Raw genomic sequence first — 17,188 nt, forward strand, 5'->3', positions numbered from 1 at the left:
ATGTGCCTACGTGTTCCACATCCTATGTAATATGTACATGATCGATATGCATATATCCCCCTATGATCGATTAAAGACGCAATTATAGTTGTGTCCAATGTTAGTATGCCAGTTTCCAGTTCTCGTGAAAGCAACGAGTATTAGGCCTATGTTGCCCACGTTTTACATTATGCACGTTAATTCATTGAATTGTCCCCGTTTCTAGGCCTCAAAAGGGCCCGGACACCAGATTCAAGCTCCAGTCTCCTGAACCCACTCCGAGGAGCGATGCAGCCCCCACCTGCATCCCTGACCCTTCACTTACTTCCTGCCGCGCAGCGCGGTGCCCGGCCTGGCTCTGCCTGCCTGTCTGCCAAGAATATGTTATGCCTCTAGTTATCAGTTCAGCTCTCCGTCTTCACATTCCTAAGCTACTGAACCACATAAACAGCTCCAGCTCTAGTCTAGTCTTTCTGTCTCCATGCAAGAGAATTACTGAATTAATATCCATAGAAGATTCATAGCACACGCAATACATGTAGAAATATATGCATGCACCAGCCTTAGTGTCAAGTAGCCTTTGCCCTGATAACTTTTAGATTCTATCAACATGTACTCCAAAACACCAGATACCAGATATGCTATAGGTACATGTCGTCCTGACATCACAGACTTTCGTCTCCTCTTCTAGTGCAGAAGTCATAGCCCCCAGTTCTCCCAGTCACACGTCATAGCCCGTTTGCGCGCACCACTAGGTTAAAGGTTCCAGCTGCTCAGGTAGCCCCCTCTATGTTTCCACCCACTTTATGACACTTCTGTGACGTTTTCATCACATGTCTACGTGCACGCCCTGTGCACGCCTTCTTTTCACGCCCATGTGTTCTTATCGTACGCTTGTCACTAGTTACGCCTACTGTATGTAATGTAATTGTGATGTTTTACTATATATATCATGTACTGTTGATGAAACGTTGCAGCTGCCTTCTATGCCATTCTATTTCAGGCTGTCCCGATCCTGTCCCTTCCCTTATGCCTGAATAAAGCCCGTTCGACTCAGATACATCGGATCTTGCCTCTTATTTATTGAGCTATCTGTTTTATTAATGTATTCAAAAATAGTACCGGTAATTAATTATTTATTTACCACATCTTGATGGTGGTGTGTGCTTCCTGTGGTGATGCAAAGTCCGGGCCGGTCAGGACTCAATTTGATGTGTGAGCCCAGGTGGGCTGCAGTTGAGGCCGGAGGCAGCGGACAGCACAGAGCCACATACACATGGCATCGATGACCCCAAGGCCATCATGTCAGAGGCCATCCAATATCTCATAAGAAAGGGTCTCTAACTTGACCAGCACAGAGTTAGTGGCCCCGGATGCACAGTGGATGGCACAGGCACCTTGCCACGGGACTGTGCCTTGTGGTGCACTGAGGCAGGGCCATGCGGACTGAGTGGGTCCTCATCAATGTCCAAGGTGAATGTGGCGGAGGGTTGCGGGGACAGTGGAAGGTGTCCCTCAGGGCATGATGCTGAGGACATAAGCCGTCCGGAAGCAGCAAATGGAGGAGTAGAGTGCTACAGCCTCGTTTCCACCAACATTTCGGTATCAGCTACATTTTGATGAAGCCAACCCCCAGTCCATTGACTCAGACGCCACCAAAGTTCAACTAGAGAGTGTGCATGAATGTCGGGGTACAGCCTTAGTGGCACCGGGGCTGAGAGGGGATGCAGGCTGCGATGATGCCAGTACAACGATATGAACTCCACCATTTCTAAATCAAGACTCAATTCCAAATATGTGACCTACTTGTCCGCTGTGTCTCGGGGAGCCTGTGATGGTCGTAGCAGGTTGCCAGGGCCGCGGGCTTGGAGCATGCACCGGCACATGGTGGGCCCTCTTCTACACACGCTGGTGTCGGCAGGTGGGCATTGAGGCCTGGGTGCGCAGGGGTGGGCAAGACGGGTTCAGGGACCAGCGTCCCAGGGTGCAGCAGGTGCACAGGATCGCAGGCAACCCCGCTCATGGCATCGGCCTAGTGGCGGGGTGAGAGCCGCCTTCCTGGCAGACACGTTGGGCATTCCGTAAGAGGACCAAGCCCAGAGTCATGTGCCTTTTATTCACACCCCTACGCTGGTCTAGCATATGCCGGGCCAGACCACTCTGCTCACGCCTACCGGGGGGGGGGGGACGTAACAAGCTACAGTTCTGCGATCCTCCCCACTGACTGGGGTGACATGGTTGCATCCACTGTCCACTGCACTCCAAACAACAACGGTGTATGTCGACATGGATATGTGTGTGGTCTGCATACTGCAGTCTGGCAATCACATCCATGCCACACGTGGCATTGTGTACATTCTCATTCATCGGCCACTTGCCTCCTTCACACATGCCTGGTTCCCATCTCTTCCCACAATCTGCTGTTGTGTGGCTGAGGTACTGTGCCGTTGATGGCTTATGTGCATGGTTGCCCTAGGTTCCCACAGTGAGTTGTGCTGTCGTGTCGGGTGGGCGGGCATGTTGTTTGGCATGTTGTATGTGATTTGGTTACATGTGCATTCCCAGTGGTGTGTGTTGCATGATTTTGGAGTCGCAGTGTGTAGTGTGTTCATTTTGTACTTTCCAACGAGCAGTGCATTTCCTTGGGTGCCATCTTGGTAGCGCTGGTTGATGAAGGACTGTCAGAAGATGTGGGAATCATGCACACTGCCTGGGTGGTTGGCGTCGACGTTGGTGGAGATTTTCGGGTGGTCCACTACTGCCTGCACATTGATGGAATGCTTGTGCTTTCTGTTGCAGGTATTATGTGCAGTGTTGCCAGAGGGCACAAGTAGGACATGTGAGCATTCATTTGCCCCCTCACACGTGCAGGAAGCCAGCTATGGTATAGACACCTTGCTTGGTCTCCAGCCGTTCCTGCACAATGTTGGGAAAGTATAGATAGTGGGGTACAAAGCTGATGATGTCATCCACGACCGTTGTGTGGAACTTGCATTGGGCTGGCTGTGAGACTCCTCCGACTCTGGCAGTTGGAGGGTACCAGGGGCCAACAGGTGCAGCACATCCAGCAGCTTTGTCTGAGTTGGGATGTTGGTTGTCCGCTGTGTTGGTACTGTCAGCCTGTGGACAATGGTGGTCAGGATACGGAGGATGGTTGTCTCTTTGGGCCTTGTAATTTAAATGTAATGAGTCTTTTGCTATTTGTTGTATGTTGTGTACTTTTATGGTTTTTATTAACTGAATAAAGTGCTTTTGACTGATTGACTGTGTATTGCTTGAAGGCTGTTGATAATGTGCCTTCGTGTGAACATGGAATTTGCCTCCTTGACAGGATGGCCCCCTTCCTGAGCTTCAAAGGACTCCTTGTCACTGGCTGATAAAACTCAAACCTAGGCCTACCTCCCTTTTGTCTTTTCACTTATGCTCACTCCAACCCCAGTGGAAGGGAGGGAGCTTCCAAGAACTGGTTTAGAGGGTGGACAAAGGATTGCTTCCACCTGCAGGTAGCACCGGGCATAAAAGTGACAGACCCAGAACTCTCGTCGGAACACTCCCAGAACTGAGAAGAATCAGAATCTATTGTCTGAAGAACCTGAAGGAAGATTGGACCGCCTTGCCTTTAACCCAGGACCCCATAAGTGACTTCAAACATCAGCTTGCTGACCTGTTTGAGTTATAAGGCTATAACAAGTTTAGAGAGGTAATTTCCTGGTTTCTAGCTGGCCACTTCATACTGAGCACGGCCTGGTCCCCTCTACTGGCCTCTGTGAGAGTGAGTCCTGACCCCCCTAGTGCTGTCCCCAAGGTCTTAGACCCATGATTGGTGTCAGAGGGCTCCCCTCCCTGCCTAACTGAAAGTTTCACAGGACTTGACAGAGAGCATCTACGCCAACACCAATCGACAATGGCTTCACTGAAATCGATGGCTAACAGCACCCTAATGATGGTTTCCAGGGGCTCAACGGCGAACAGCACCTGATCAATGGCGTTATCAGGCTTGATGCCGTGCAGCACCCATTCGATGTTGATAACCTTCGGCAACCGCTTCACCTTGTCCTATGCCAAGTAGCCTCTGATCACCTCGTGCCACAGCTCCCCTATCATCGTCGAGCCGTACATGGGAGCCAGCATGCTTCCTGGCCCTGCTGAAAACTTTTGACCTCCATAAACCTTTTTAAGTCTGAAGGTAAATTCCACCAGGATGAAACTGGTCCATGTATGTGATCATTGATCTATCACTGTCAACCTAAACTTTTGACCCGATCTAGCTCAACTAGATACCTTGGTTGATGCTTTGTGCTTTTTGGGGCTATTTTTAACTCAGATTTTTAAAACTCATATCTTCTGTTCTACCTATTGGGTTTTGTTGTTTCGATGTTACTTTTTTTAGTAAAATATTCTCTATTTTTTTAAGTTGGGATGTTTCTTGTGTCGTGTTTTCACCTTATTACTGGTTGAGTCTTGCATAACTTTACACATTCCCTCGAAGTTAAGCCTGAAGCTCTGTGCTATAGCTACCAAAGGATTGAGCACAGGTTTATCTAGTGACTACTGTTGTTCACCCTGGCAAGGATTGTGATTATTATTTTTGGTGGGGTCTCACTCCCTTCAATAAATCAGTATCTTATGCTCTCTCTTGCCCCTTCCCCACATTTACTACAAAAACAGATATCAACATGTGCTGAGATCACCGTCACTGTAGCAGAGCCATCTATAGAAAAGATAAGAGAGGTGGAGATATCCTGACAGGTTTGTGAACTGCATTTTGTAGTTAATTAATAATAATAATAATAATAATAATAATAATAATAATGAGATTTGTAAAGAGCATAGTTACGCCAGCAGACGTGTCCCAGAGCTTGTGTTTCTGTCCTACAATGCAGAGCAGAAATACATAAAACCTAATCTAAGTTGATATGAAAATCCATGTTTTCAGATTCTTTCGAAAAGCTCTTTCAGATGTTTCTTGTCTAAGCTGGAGGAAGAGAATTCCACATCTGGCTGCCAAGTACCTGTGCATACTCTTTTAATTCTAGGAATGCATGCAAGGGAAGCATCAGCTGGTCTCAGATTTCTTTTAGGAAAGTAAGGTGTAATCATAGGGTAGAGATATTAGGGCCTTTGCAGTTGAAACTTTTGTGGGAATAGCACATGGCTTTAAAGGACACCGGATGCCTTCACAGAGGCCAGTGCAACATCACCAAAGCTGGGGCCGGGAGTGAGCGACGGGCAGATTTTACAGCAGCATAATAGTGCTACAAGAATACTACCTTATTCCCTTCAAAAATGCAGTATGTGAATGAGGCCCAAAGACGCGCTCAGTCCACCTTAAACTGTATCTAATAAATGCATCGCCTTGCTAATATATAACTTGCTGTTTTTCTCAGCATTACAGGTCTGGGGCGTTCACTGCAGATACAATTCGTGAGACAGAGTAAACAGACTTTGCTCTTTGCGGCAGTGCTGCCAGGCGCGCGGCATAGACACCCTCGGCCCACTCTGTGAAACGTCACGGATAGAAAGCCATACAGCTAGAGGGCGGATTGATTCTCCTCAGGGTCGGTCTTAAAGGCCCAGCTCTTCTTTAAAAAATAAAATCCGAGCATTGATTGACCTCCTATGAAACAATAATTACCACTTAAGTACTTCTTGCTGAAATAGATTTTAAACTCCGTGTTCAAGGCACTGCTCAACAAACAGTTCGCTGTTGAAAATAAGTCTAGAAGTTCCCTTTACTTCTGCAGTTGACGGAGAAATATTTGAAAGCCAGAGGGAGAGGGAGGGTGAAAGTGCATCGCTAGTAAGGATGAAGCGGGTCCCGGAGCCTGGGTTTGACTTCCGTCTGCTCGCCGGCATCCTTTGCGGTTCGGCCACTGTGGTCCTGGCCATGAAGTGGATGCGGCGGAGGCGGACAGCGGAGAAAATCCGAGCAGCGCAGGCGAGGCGAGAGGAGGGCCTGCGCCAGATGGAAGATGCTGTCCGGAGGTTTCAGCGACAGGTAATGCTTCTGACCACGTTTCTTGTATTGTGCTGCATGTCGCCGTTGACCTGTTTCTGAGTATTGTAAATAACAGGGTACTTAATAACTCTGTTTAATCGTGCTTAATTTACCGACATTGGAAACATGAATGGCTGATCCGGCCCTACCGGATTGAAACTCGTTAAGGTCTTGGGTTTTCAGGTTAAAGTTTTTAGAACATTACTGGCCAAGGTCTTTCATGTCTGAATTACACAAAACCACAAATATTAACAGGAATATTAAGAACTCGAAATACTAAAACCTGTCTGACTTAAAATGGGCCCAGATTTCCAGTCCACTGCTTGACCACGGTGGAGCGCTGTCGGATTACCAAACACTAAAGCGACGAGGCAGAGGGAGGAAGTTTACCGTGCGTTGTGACTCTGTAGACGACGAGGAATAAAAAGTCATTTTCTGACTTCTTTTTAAAAATGTATCGGTCATTTTCATTTCAAAATCTTTAGTCGCCTATTAAATGATAAAACAGCCTTAAAAGTGCATGCAATAAAATACATCTAAGTAAAATAACACACAATTTACAATACCAATTATTAAGAGCAGTTTATTTCTAGATTATAGCAAAATGCTTTTCCTTGCAGTAATCGATTTCAGAATGAACTGGGCAACATTATAACATGTTAGAAGATCCTCTAATGTCACCAACAATTTTATAGCTAATTTATGGGACCTAATAATGTGGGAAACAAACAGGAGCTTAAGGTAAAAACATCTAAAATTACGATAAAAAGCACAGAATAATAGAAAGTTCAATGTGCTTTGTTAGCTTTTATTGTCACACGGACATGGTACCAAATCTGGGGGGGCGTGATTTCATTTTAGGGAATGTAACAAGGTAATGGGCAATACCACATCTCAATAAGAGAAAACAGTGCTGTACATATGTCACATGTGACAAATAGTTATTGGCTCCCTCCTTTAGCATAACAAGCATTAGAAATGCAATCGGGCTCGGATTTATTTGAGTTTGAGCTAATGGCATTGTAAATGCCAATGTATTGTTGCTATGTGTTATGGAGTGTGTTCATGTGGTGTGTACTGCCAGTGATCTCCTTGTGAGTGTGAGAATATTGCACTGTTACTGCCTGTGATGTCCTTCTTGTGAGTGTGAGAAGCTTGCACCTCTGCTGCCTGTGTTCTCCTTGTGAGTGTAAGAACCTTGCACTGCTGCTGCCTGTGATGTCGTTCTTGTGAGTGTGAGAAGCTTGCACCTCAGCTGCCCGTGGTCTCCTTGTGAGTGTAAGAAGCTTGCACAGCTGCTGCCTGTGATGTCCTACTCTACTCACTACTCTGCACTCACTACTCACTACTCTACTCACTACTCTGCACTCACTACTCACTACTCTACTCACTACTCTACTCACTACTCTGCACTCACTACTCACTACTCTACTCACTACTCTACTCACTACTCTGCACTCACTACTCTACTCACTATTCTACTCACTACTCTGCACTCACTACTCACTACTCTACTCACTACTCTACTCACTACTCTACTCACTACTCTGCGCTCACTACTCTGCACTCACTACTCACTACTCTACTCACTACTCACTACTCTGCACTCACTACTCTACTCACTACTCACTACTCTACTCACTACTCTACTCACTACTCTACTCACTACTCTACTCACTACTCTACTTTCTACTCACTACTCTACTCACTACTCACTACTCTACTCACTACTCACTACTCTGCACTCACTACTCACTACTCTGCGCTCCCTACTCTACTCACTACTCACTACTCTCCACTCACTACTCTACTCACTACTCACTACTCTACTTTCTACTCACTACTCTACTCACTACTCACTACTCTACTCACTACTCACTACTCTACTCACTACTCACTTCTCTACTAACTACTCTGCACTCACTACTTTACTCACTACTCTACTCTACTCACCTCACTACTCTACTCACTACTCTACTCACTACTCTACTCACTACTCTACTCACTACTCACTACTCACTACTCACTACTCACTACTCTACTCACTACTCACTACTCTACTCACTACTCACTACTCTGCACTCACTACTCACTACTCTGCACTCACTACTCTGCACTCACTACTCACTACTCTGTACTCACTACTCTACTCACTACTCACTACTCTCCACTCACTACTCTACTCACTACTCACTACTCTACTTTCTACTCACTACTCTACTCACTACTCACTACTCTACTCACTACTCACTACTCTACTCACTTCTCTACTCACTACTCTGCACTCACTACTTTACTCACTACTCTACTCTACTCACCTCACTACTCTACTCACTACTCTACTCACTACTCTGCACTCACTACTCACTAATCTACTCACTACTCTACTCACTACTCTACTCACTACTCTACTCACTACTCACTACTCTCCACTCACTACTCTACTCACTACTCACTACTCTACTCACTACTTTCTACTCACTACTCTACTCACTACTCACTACTCTACTCACTACTCACTACTCTACTCACTACTCACTTCTCTACTCACTACTCTGCACTCACTACTTTACTCACTACTCTACTCACCTCACTACTCTACTCACTACTCTACTCACTACTGACTACTCTACTCACTACTCACTACTCTGCACTCACTACTCACTACTCTGCACTCACTACTCACTACTCTGCACTCACTACTCACTACTCTACTCACTACTCACTACTCTACTCACTACTCTACTCACTACTCGCTACTCTGCACTCACTACTCACTACTCTGCTCACTACTCACTACTCTACTCACTACTCTCCACTCACTACTCTACTCACTACTCACTACTCTACTCACTACTTCCTACTCACTACTCTACTCACTACTCACTACTCTACTCACTACTCTACTCACTACTCACTACTCTACTCACTACTCACTTCTCTACTCACTACTCTGCACTCACTACTTTACTCACTACTCTACTCACCTCACCTCACTACTCTACTGACTACTCTACTCACTACTGACTACTCTACTCACTACTCACTACTCTGCACTCACTACTCACTACTCTGCACTCACTACTCTGCACTCACTACTCTACTCACTACTCTACTCACTACTCACTACTCTACTCACTACTCACTACTCTACTCACTACTCACTACTCTACTCACTACTCTACTCACTACTCACTACTCTGCACTCACTACTCACTACTCTGCTCACTACTCACTACTCTCCACTCACTCACTACTCACTACTCTACTCACTACTTTCTACTCACTACTCTACTCACTACTCACTACTCTACTCACTACTCTACTCACTACTCACTTCTCTACTCACCTCTCTGCACTCACTACTTTACTCACTACTCTACTCACCTCACTACTATACTCACTACTCACTACTCTGCACTCACTACTCACTACTCTGCACTCACTACTCTACTCACTACTCTACTCACTACTCACTACTCTACTCACTACTCACTACTCTACTCACTACTCACTACTCTGCACTCACTACTCATTACTCTACTCACTACTCTACTCACTACTCACTTCTCTACTCACTACTCTGCACTCACTACTTTACTCACTACTCTACTCACCTCACTACTCTACTCACTACTCTACTCACTACTCACTACTCTACTCACTACTCACTACTCTGCCCTCACTACTCTGCCCTCCCTACTCTGCCCTCCCTACTCTGCCCTCCCTACTCTGCACTCCCTACTCTGCCCTCCCTACTCTGCCCTCACTACTCTGCCCTCACTACTCTGCCCTCACTACTCTGCCCTCACTACTCTACCCTCACTACTCTGCACTCTGCCCTCACTACTCTGCCCTCACTACTCTGCCCTCACTACTCTGCCCTCACTACTCTGCCCTCCCTACTCTGCACTCCCTTCTCTGCACTCCCTACTCTGCACTCCCTACTCTGCCCTCACTACTCTGCCCTCACTACTCTGCACTCTGCCCTCACTACTCTGCCCTCACTACTCTGCCCTCCCTACTCTGCCCTCCCTACTCTGCCCTCCCTACTCTGCACTCCCTACTCAGCACTCCCTACTCAGCACTCCCTTCTCTGCACTCCCTACTCTGCACTCCCTACTCTGCCCTCACTACTCTGCCCTCACTACTCTGCCCTCACTACTCTGCACTCTGCCCTCACTACTCTGCCCTCACTACTCTGCCCTCCCTACTCTGCCCTCCCTACTCTGCCCTCCCTACTCTGCACTCCCTACTCTGCACTCACTACTCTGCCCTCACTACTCTGCCCTCACTACTCTGCCTCACTACTCTGCCCTCACTACTCTGCACTCTGCCCTCACTACTCTGCCCTCACTAATCTTCCCTCCCTACTCTGCACTCCCTACTCTGCACTCCCTACTCGGCACTCCCTACTTGGCACTCCCTACTCGGCACTCCCTACTCTGCCCTCACTACTCTGCCCTCACTACTCTGCCCTCACTACTCTGCCCTCACTACTCTGCACTCTGCCCTCACTACTCTGCACTCCCTACTCTGCACTCCCTACTCTGCACTCACTACTCTGCACTCACTACTCTGCCCTCACTACTCTGCCCTCACTACTCTGCCCTCACTACTCTGCCCTCACTACTCTGCCCTCACTACTCTGCCCTCACTACTCTGCACTCTGCCCTCACTACTCTGCCCTCACTACTCTGCACTCTGCCCTCACTACTCTGCCCTCACTACTCTGCCCTCACTACTCTGCCCTCCCTACTCTGCACTCCCTACTCTGCACTCCCTACTCTGCACTCCCTACTCTGCCCTCACTACTCTGCCCTCACTACTCTGCCCTCACTACTCTGCCCTCACTACTCTGCACTCTGCCCTCACTACTCTGCACTCTGCCCTCACTACTCTGCCCTCACTACTCTGCACTCTGCCCTCACTACTCTGCACTCTGCCCTCACTACTCTGCCCTCACTACTCTGCCCTCACTACTCTGCCCTCACTACTCTGCCCTCACTACTCTGCACTCTGCCCTCACTACTCTGCACTCTGCCCTCACTACTCTGCCCTCACTACTCTGCCCTCACTACTCTGCCCTCACTACTCTGCCCTATCTACTCTGCCCTCACTACTCTGCCCTCACTACTCTGCCCTCACTACTCTACACTCTGCCCTCACTACTCTGCCCTCACTACTGTGTGTGTGTGAAATACGTACGTAAAAATCAACTCAAGGTGATGGCAAATAAAACACGCCGCAATCTACATAGGTGTTTTTGTTTATTGCGAAAATCTCTGTTAAAATCTAACATATTGAAGGGAGGAAAAACAGCTACGGAAATCACTCCTCGCAGAGAAGAGGCAAATGTTCGTGCAACAACAGAAATATCTTTTCAGAAATCTGGAAAGACTGCGCACTTTTATTTTAGAAGACACGCGGATTGGCGAGGCAAGGGTGCTTGTATGCGAGGTATCTTAAAAAATACTGTGACTGCCCTTGAAGCTACAGGAAACTTCTTTCCATTATCTCCGCCGTGAACGTGGCACTCTGACAGCTCCTAATTAAAATGAATGGACTGCCGTGCGCGAAAGGTAAATGTTAAACGCGCGCATGATACATGCAATGCAATGGTGAACGCGCTCGCACCATCTGCATTGCATTACACGGGCACTCTGACAGCTCCTAATTAAGATTAATAAGTCTGCCTTGCGCGAAACCGCCAAGAATATGCCAAACCGGGCGCGCGTAAATTACATATAGCCTATCACGTCAAGGCTACTAAATAGACAGCACAGCGAAGACGAATCACTAGGCAGATGCCATAAAAAACGTGGCGCGCACTAAGGAATGTGCCAGCCGGACCCCTTTTAGAATTCTTTTTTTTTCTAAATGCATAAGAGCTCGGAAGCTCCGCCCCCACTTTGTGGTGACGTAGGCCCGAGCCCTGAAAAACCACGGTCGGTTTATTTAGCTCCGATTTTGCTCTGAGATCCCGCCTTTGTGGCAGGAAGGAGTCTTTAATCTCTTTCTCAGTAAAGGGCAATATTTTTACCAGGTCCGACCATATGGATAAATTAAACAGGTTTCCTAATGTGGCATAACCACGCAATTTCTAAAACATCATCCAGAGTCAAACAATCTAAAATAATTGACCTAGTAAAAGCCGTCTCTTCCCGACTCCAAATTGATGCCCATAATACCAATGGCCCAGCCTTTAAGGAGTCCACTAAAAATTGAAGCCCCACCTCATGGTGTACAATGGTATTTGATACTGAGGGTGGTAAATAAAACAGGCGTTTTAAAAAAACAATGTTCTTCTGTTTGCAGGGCCGAGCTATTGATGTAACCCCAAATACCTGCCCCATAAAGGGCTATGCTTACTCCTTTAGCTTTGTAAATGGTTACCATTTCATTGGTTGGTTGATTTCCTAGTTTGGAAGAAAGTTAAAAAATTCCTTTGTTGGCCCTACTCATATTCATTCTCATATTTAAAATATGTTGGGTCCATGTACCATTTCCTGAAAATAAAATAGCAAGGTAGCAAAAAGGAGTTCACTGTATGTATTGGGGTGCTATCAATAAAAAAAGATTTTACACGATTTCTGTTTGGCCCCACAAATCATGGTGAATGTTTTCGATTTGTTAATTACCATTCTCCTTTGTGGTATAAAATCTAAGAAACCATCCATCAATCTTTGGAGGTCTAACAGGGTCCGTGCTAATAGTACTGCGTCGTCCGCATATAACAGTTTTGGTATCGGACGACCAGCCACCCTCGGAGAATCTACCTGTATCGATTGCAAGTGGTTATCTACCCCGTTAATGAAAAGGGAAAATAGGATTGGTGCTAACACACATCCTTGCCTTATACCCCGCTCTACTTTGCATTTAGGTGAATATTCGCCCTGGGGGCCAAAGCGAACTTGACTAGTTAACTTTTCATATAGGCGTGAAAGGAAGCCAACGATCGTCCTAGGGGCTCCCATGGATGTCAGGGTTTGCCAGAGTAGATTATGGTCAACTGAATCAAATGCACTACTCAAATCGGCAAAGCATAAATACATGGTACCTGCCTTTGCCCTGGAATACTTGTCGATAAGAGGCTCTAAATTAATGCATTGTTCAATTGTCCCCAGATGTTTCCTAACTCCATTCTGTGCAGGGATTAGATTAGAGTACTCTTGGGCCCATTTCTCCAGTCTCATTAGTAGAATACTACTCATAACTTTAAAAGCAGTATCTAAAAGTAAAATGGGGTGATTGTTTTTAGGACCAGTTTTGTCCCCTTTCTTGTAGATGGGGATAATAATGGATTCACCCCATGTCTGAGGTATTGTGTCAGTTGCAGCTGAGTTAAGCACTCTAGTTAAAATAGGTCCCCATAATTTAGGTGCAGATTTAAAAACATCAACTGGGACACCATCAGGGCCTGGTGCCCGTACCAAGCACTCACTTGGATGGCCTGGAGAACAAAGGTGTCAAACATTCTACTCATGGAACAGATAGATCCAGGAGAGAAACATCCATTGGAAGATTATCCCTTAAGACTTGGTCATATCTCATAGTGGTGACACTGGAGGGCTGTGTGTTATTTTCCACCGAGAGCTTAGGTCAAGGCCACTTTCCCATAGAAGATTTCTCCAGAGCCCAGCTCCCCTTCAGGTGGAAGAAAGAAGAGGACCTAGACTTTCACTTCAGTATCAGTGCTGGCCCTGTTACTATCTTGTTATCTAAAAGGGACTTGTCAGCAGTGAAAGATCATAACATTTCATTTTTACTTCAAGACTAAAAGAACATTGTGAAGTCAAGCTTCCAGGAAGCAGAATGTGACAGGCTCCAGGTTCCCTGCAACAAGGCTGTGGCCTGATAGGAAGATAAGCTAAGCCTATACTTTATTCATTGTCTTAAACTGAGGAGACTTCAGAAAGTCTACACCACCAAACAGGAAACTCTGCAGAGGAACTCAACATTGAGTAGAAAGTCCTCAGACCACAAATTTGTAGTTGATCCCTTCCACTTGGGTCTCCTATTTCTCAATGTTGCAGGGAAGCCTACCTTTTTCTTCTCACGCATTGTCCCGTTTATCCACCATTTTCAATATTAGTAGTATGTTATTGACACCACAGTCTGTTTTTGGTTAAATTACAGAGTTGCTCACACGTGTAACTCAAACCATCAGTGACAGCAAATTACCACTGTAACCCTTCAAGAAGGTAACTGCTGAAATACAAGGGCAAATGTCTCTGAAGCCTAAACAATCAATCATCTGTTGCTTCATTTAATTGTGCTTGTTCCTTGTCATAAATATGTGATTGTGTCCATGTCTTCAAAAGGCATCCAGTGAAAAGAAAAGGCATTTCCCTTTACCTAGTTTGGCATCTCTTACAGTCACCAACAGAAGCATTCTAGAATGTGGATTTGTTTGGTGAAGTCTGCTTGAGTTTTGAGACATATTATGCCATCATAAATGTATTCACGCTGGAAGGCGTCTTTAAAACAATGTAATTATATTAACTCTTTGTGTATGCAGGTGGTATTTGATTAGAGGTGAAATTTAGATTTCTGTTTCTGAAAGACAGGTTAACCTACTCTGTTTTTCAACACTTTTTCCAGCAAGGAGGAGTGAATATGAACGAGATCCTCTAACAGAGCTGGCTGCAAGGCTACAGGATGGTTCAATCGCCCCAGAAAGCGCACTTTACACCTACATGTGGAAGGTAAAAGAAACAAGTTTTGTCTTTACATACAAGGAGTTGTGAGCATGCGCAGTAAGTGCTCCTGTAACTCTCTTGTCAGCACCAAGCAAACACTCAGAACTTGTATACTATTAAGACTAACAATGTATCAAAATATATACGGAACTTTTCTGAGGTCAAGCAAAGCATGATTAGAATTTTTTTGAAAATTGTCTGTATGGTCTCCTAGTGGGTAATACATGCATCTCCTTGGCACGAATTTTGGACAGTCTGTCCAAAATGTGAAGTAGAAGATAAAGTCTGTAGGTCCCATAAAAAATATAGGGGCATATTATCAAGGACCGGTGTTAAAATTATCGCCGTTTTATCGGCAGGAAACTGCCGATAAAACGGCGATAATGGGCTTGATAATATGCCCTTGTTAATTTCCATAGAAGCCCATGTTAACATCAGAACATGGGCTTCTATGGGAATCAACAAGGGCGTATTATCAAGCCCATTATCGCTGTTTTATCGGCAGTTTCCTGCCGATAAAACGGCGATAATTTTAACACCGGTCCTTGATAATATGCCCCATAGCGGCTTATTTACATGACCCTTGCGCTGCTGGTGCACCACTTTTAACATGGGAAGAAATGGCGTACCAGTGGCGTAAGGGGCTTGTAAATTAGCCCCATAATGTTTTATTTCTCCTGACACCACTTCTCCACTGCCTTGGACCCCACCTTTCCCAAAGAGATGATTCACACACTTATTGCTTCTAGACAATAAAAAAACTCAGAATTTGAGTTTGACTGTCCATTTTAATACTTGCTACGGAAGTGCCTCCTATCACCATCCAATTCTCTCAGCGCAGAGTGACTCTTTCAACCAGGATACCCACCCAGGTGAGTTGTGTGCTCTACAAATACCCATAATATAACTGCCCCTTCAATAATACAATAAAATGCAATGCGATGGATTTGTAAAGTGCACATCTACCTCTGAGGAGGCATAAGGCACTAGTGGAAAGATCACCTATAAGAATTTAGCAGACAAGACTCTAAAAGACATCCAGGCAGGACTCAAAGAGAAAGGTTTTTGAGCTATTTCTGAAAACAGCTTCGGACGGGCTACTTCTCAAGCCAAGCTGAAGAGCATTTCACAACTTCGAGGCCAGGTAAACAATTGATCTACCTCCTCTTCTGGCCTTGTAAATGTAGGGAAGTTGGAAGAGTTTATGTTTGTTGGAACTCAATGATCTGTCAGGATACAAGATCTCAGCTGAGCTATTGTGAATGCTATAGACTCTTAAAACAAGAAAGTAAAACAAATCCATTTTAAGAGCCTGATTTAAAGGCTGTTGGATGGATTACTCTGTCACCAACATGACGGATGTCTCATCTACCTTATTATATATGCATTTTATGCTATGGCACTTGTAATAAGATGGCCGAGATACAGTCTTCCAAACTCTAATTCAGGTTCTAAATCTCAGCAACAGGCACAACTTCACATTGTTCATCTATGACCATTTATATGCCATTTTTTAAAAACAATTCTATATTGGGTTTCGAAGCACTAAACATGTAAGATGTGAGCATAGGGACATATAAGAACTATAGAAACATAGTGCTAGAACAGCCAACTGGCCATACAGGCATCCTGCATAGGAAAGACCTAAACAATGTATGACTCAGCATACACTGGACATAAAAAGAGTGGGTTCACATCAGGAAATAAAGAGGGCGAGGGTGGAAAGGTCCAGGGGCAGGAGAGAGGAGGGAGCAGTACATCAGCATGTCACCAAAGACCTCTACCACTCACATATTGCTGCAAGACAATACAGCACACAGAATGTGAGTTCGCAGTCATTTAAATACCTGCAGCAGAAGTACAAGGACCCTACCTGAGTCTGAATATACCAGCCCCCTCAGTAAGGGAACGTGTTCAATCTCTCTTCCTGCCTAATGCCAGTGACAGAAAGATCTCAACTCCTGAAACTGCTCAAAAGCAAAGCCAAGGAAGCAAAATGAATCCATACCTAATTTAAAAAACAACAGGCAAAACTTCACGTTGCTCATCTATGGCTCTCTACGTGCCATTATTTCTTCAGCATTTACCGATTCTCTAAATCATCTGACGATGATAAGGAACTTCTCTGCCCACTTGGTACAGGGCCCAACAACATGGGGCTTCCCCTGATCTAAAATGGTATTAAAACACCTTCAGAAACAGGACCATATTATTCTACAATTGCGAATGAATGATTGCCATTCCTAAATATTCCAAAAGCCACATTAGACTGAAAGAGAAAAAATGGAATACCTGCTTTCTTGGCTACTAAGGCAACAGCTCAAGTTTTCTTTCCGTAGTCATAATTGTACTGCCTAGTGCATGATCACAACCATTACACACATAGCTTAACACAATGGCAAATTGGCAGGATAATCAGCAAACAAAAAACTACAAAAATGTACAGATCAATTGCATAATCACCAACAAGTTACACTACCTATTACATACCCGAACAACATAATTTCGC

At 45.4% G+C, this 17,188-nt stretch overlaps 1 pseudogene across 1 annotated transcript in view; it reads left to right on the top strand.

Moving 5' to 3' along the window:
• The first annotated feature begins 5,636 nt into the window (after nt 1-5,636).
• Nucleotides 5,637-17,188, top strand: part of LOC144800450 (vitamin D3 hydroxylase-associated protein-like) — a 370,773-nt pseudogene continuing 359,221 nt past the window's right edge. Inside the window, exons 1-2 of the transcript XR_013604355.1 lie at nt 5,637-5,977; nt 14,582-14,685. The product of XR_013604355.1 is annotated as a vitamin D3 hydroxylase-associated protein-like (transcript). The remainder of the gene's footprint in view (nt 5,978-14,581; nt 14,686-17,188) is intronic.

The sequence above is a fragment of the Lissotriton helveticus genome, chromosome 1_2, assembly GCF_964261635.1.
Source record: "Lissotriton helveticus chromosome 1_2, aLisHel1.1, whole genome shotgun sequence".
Lineage (NCBI taxonomy): Eukaryota > Metazoa > Chordata > Amphibia > Caudata > Salamandridae > Lissotriton > Lissotriton helveticus.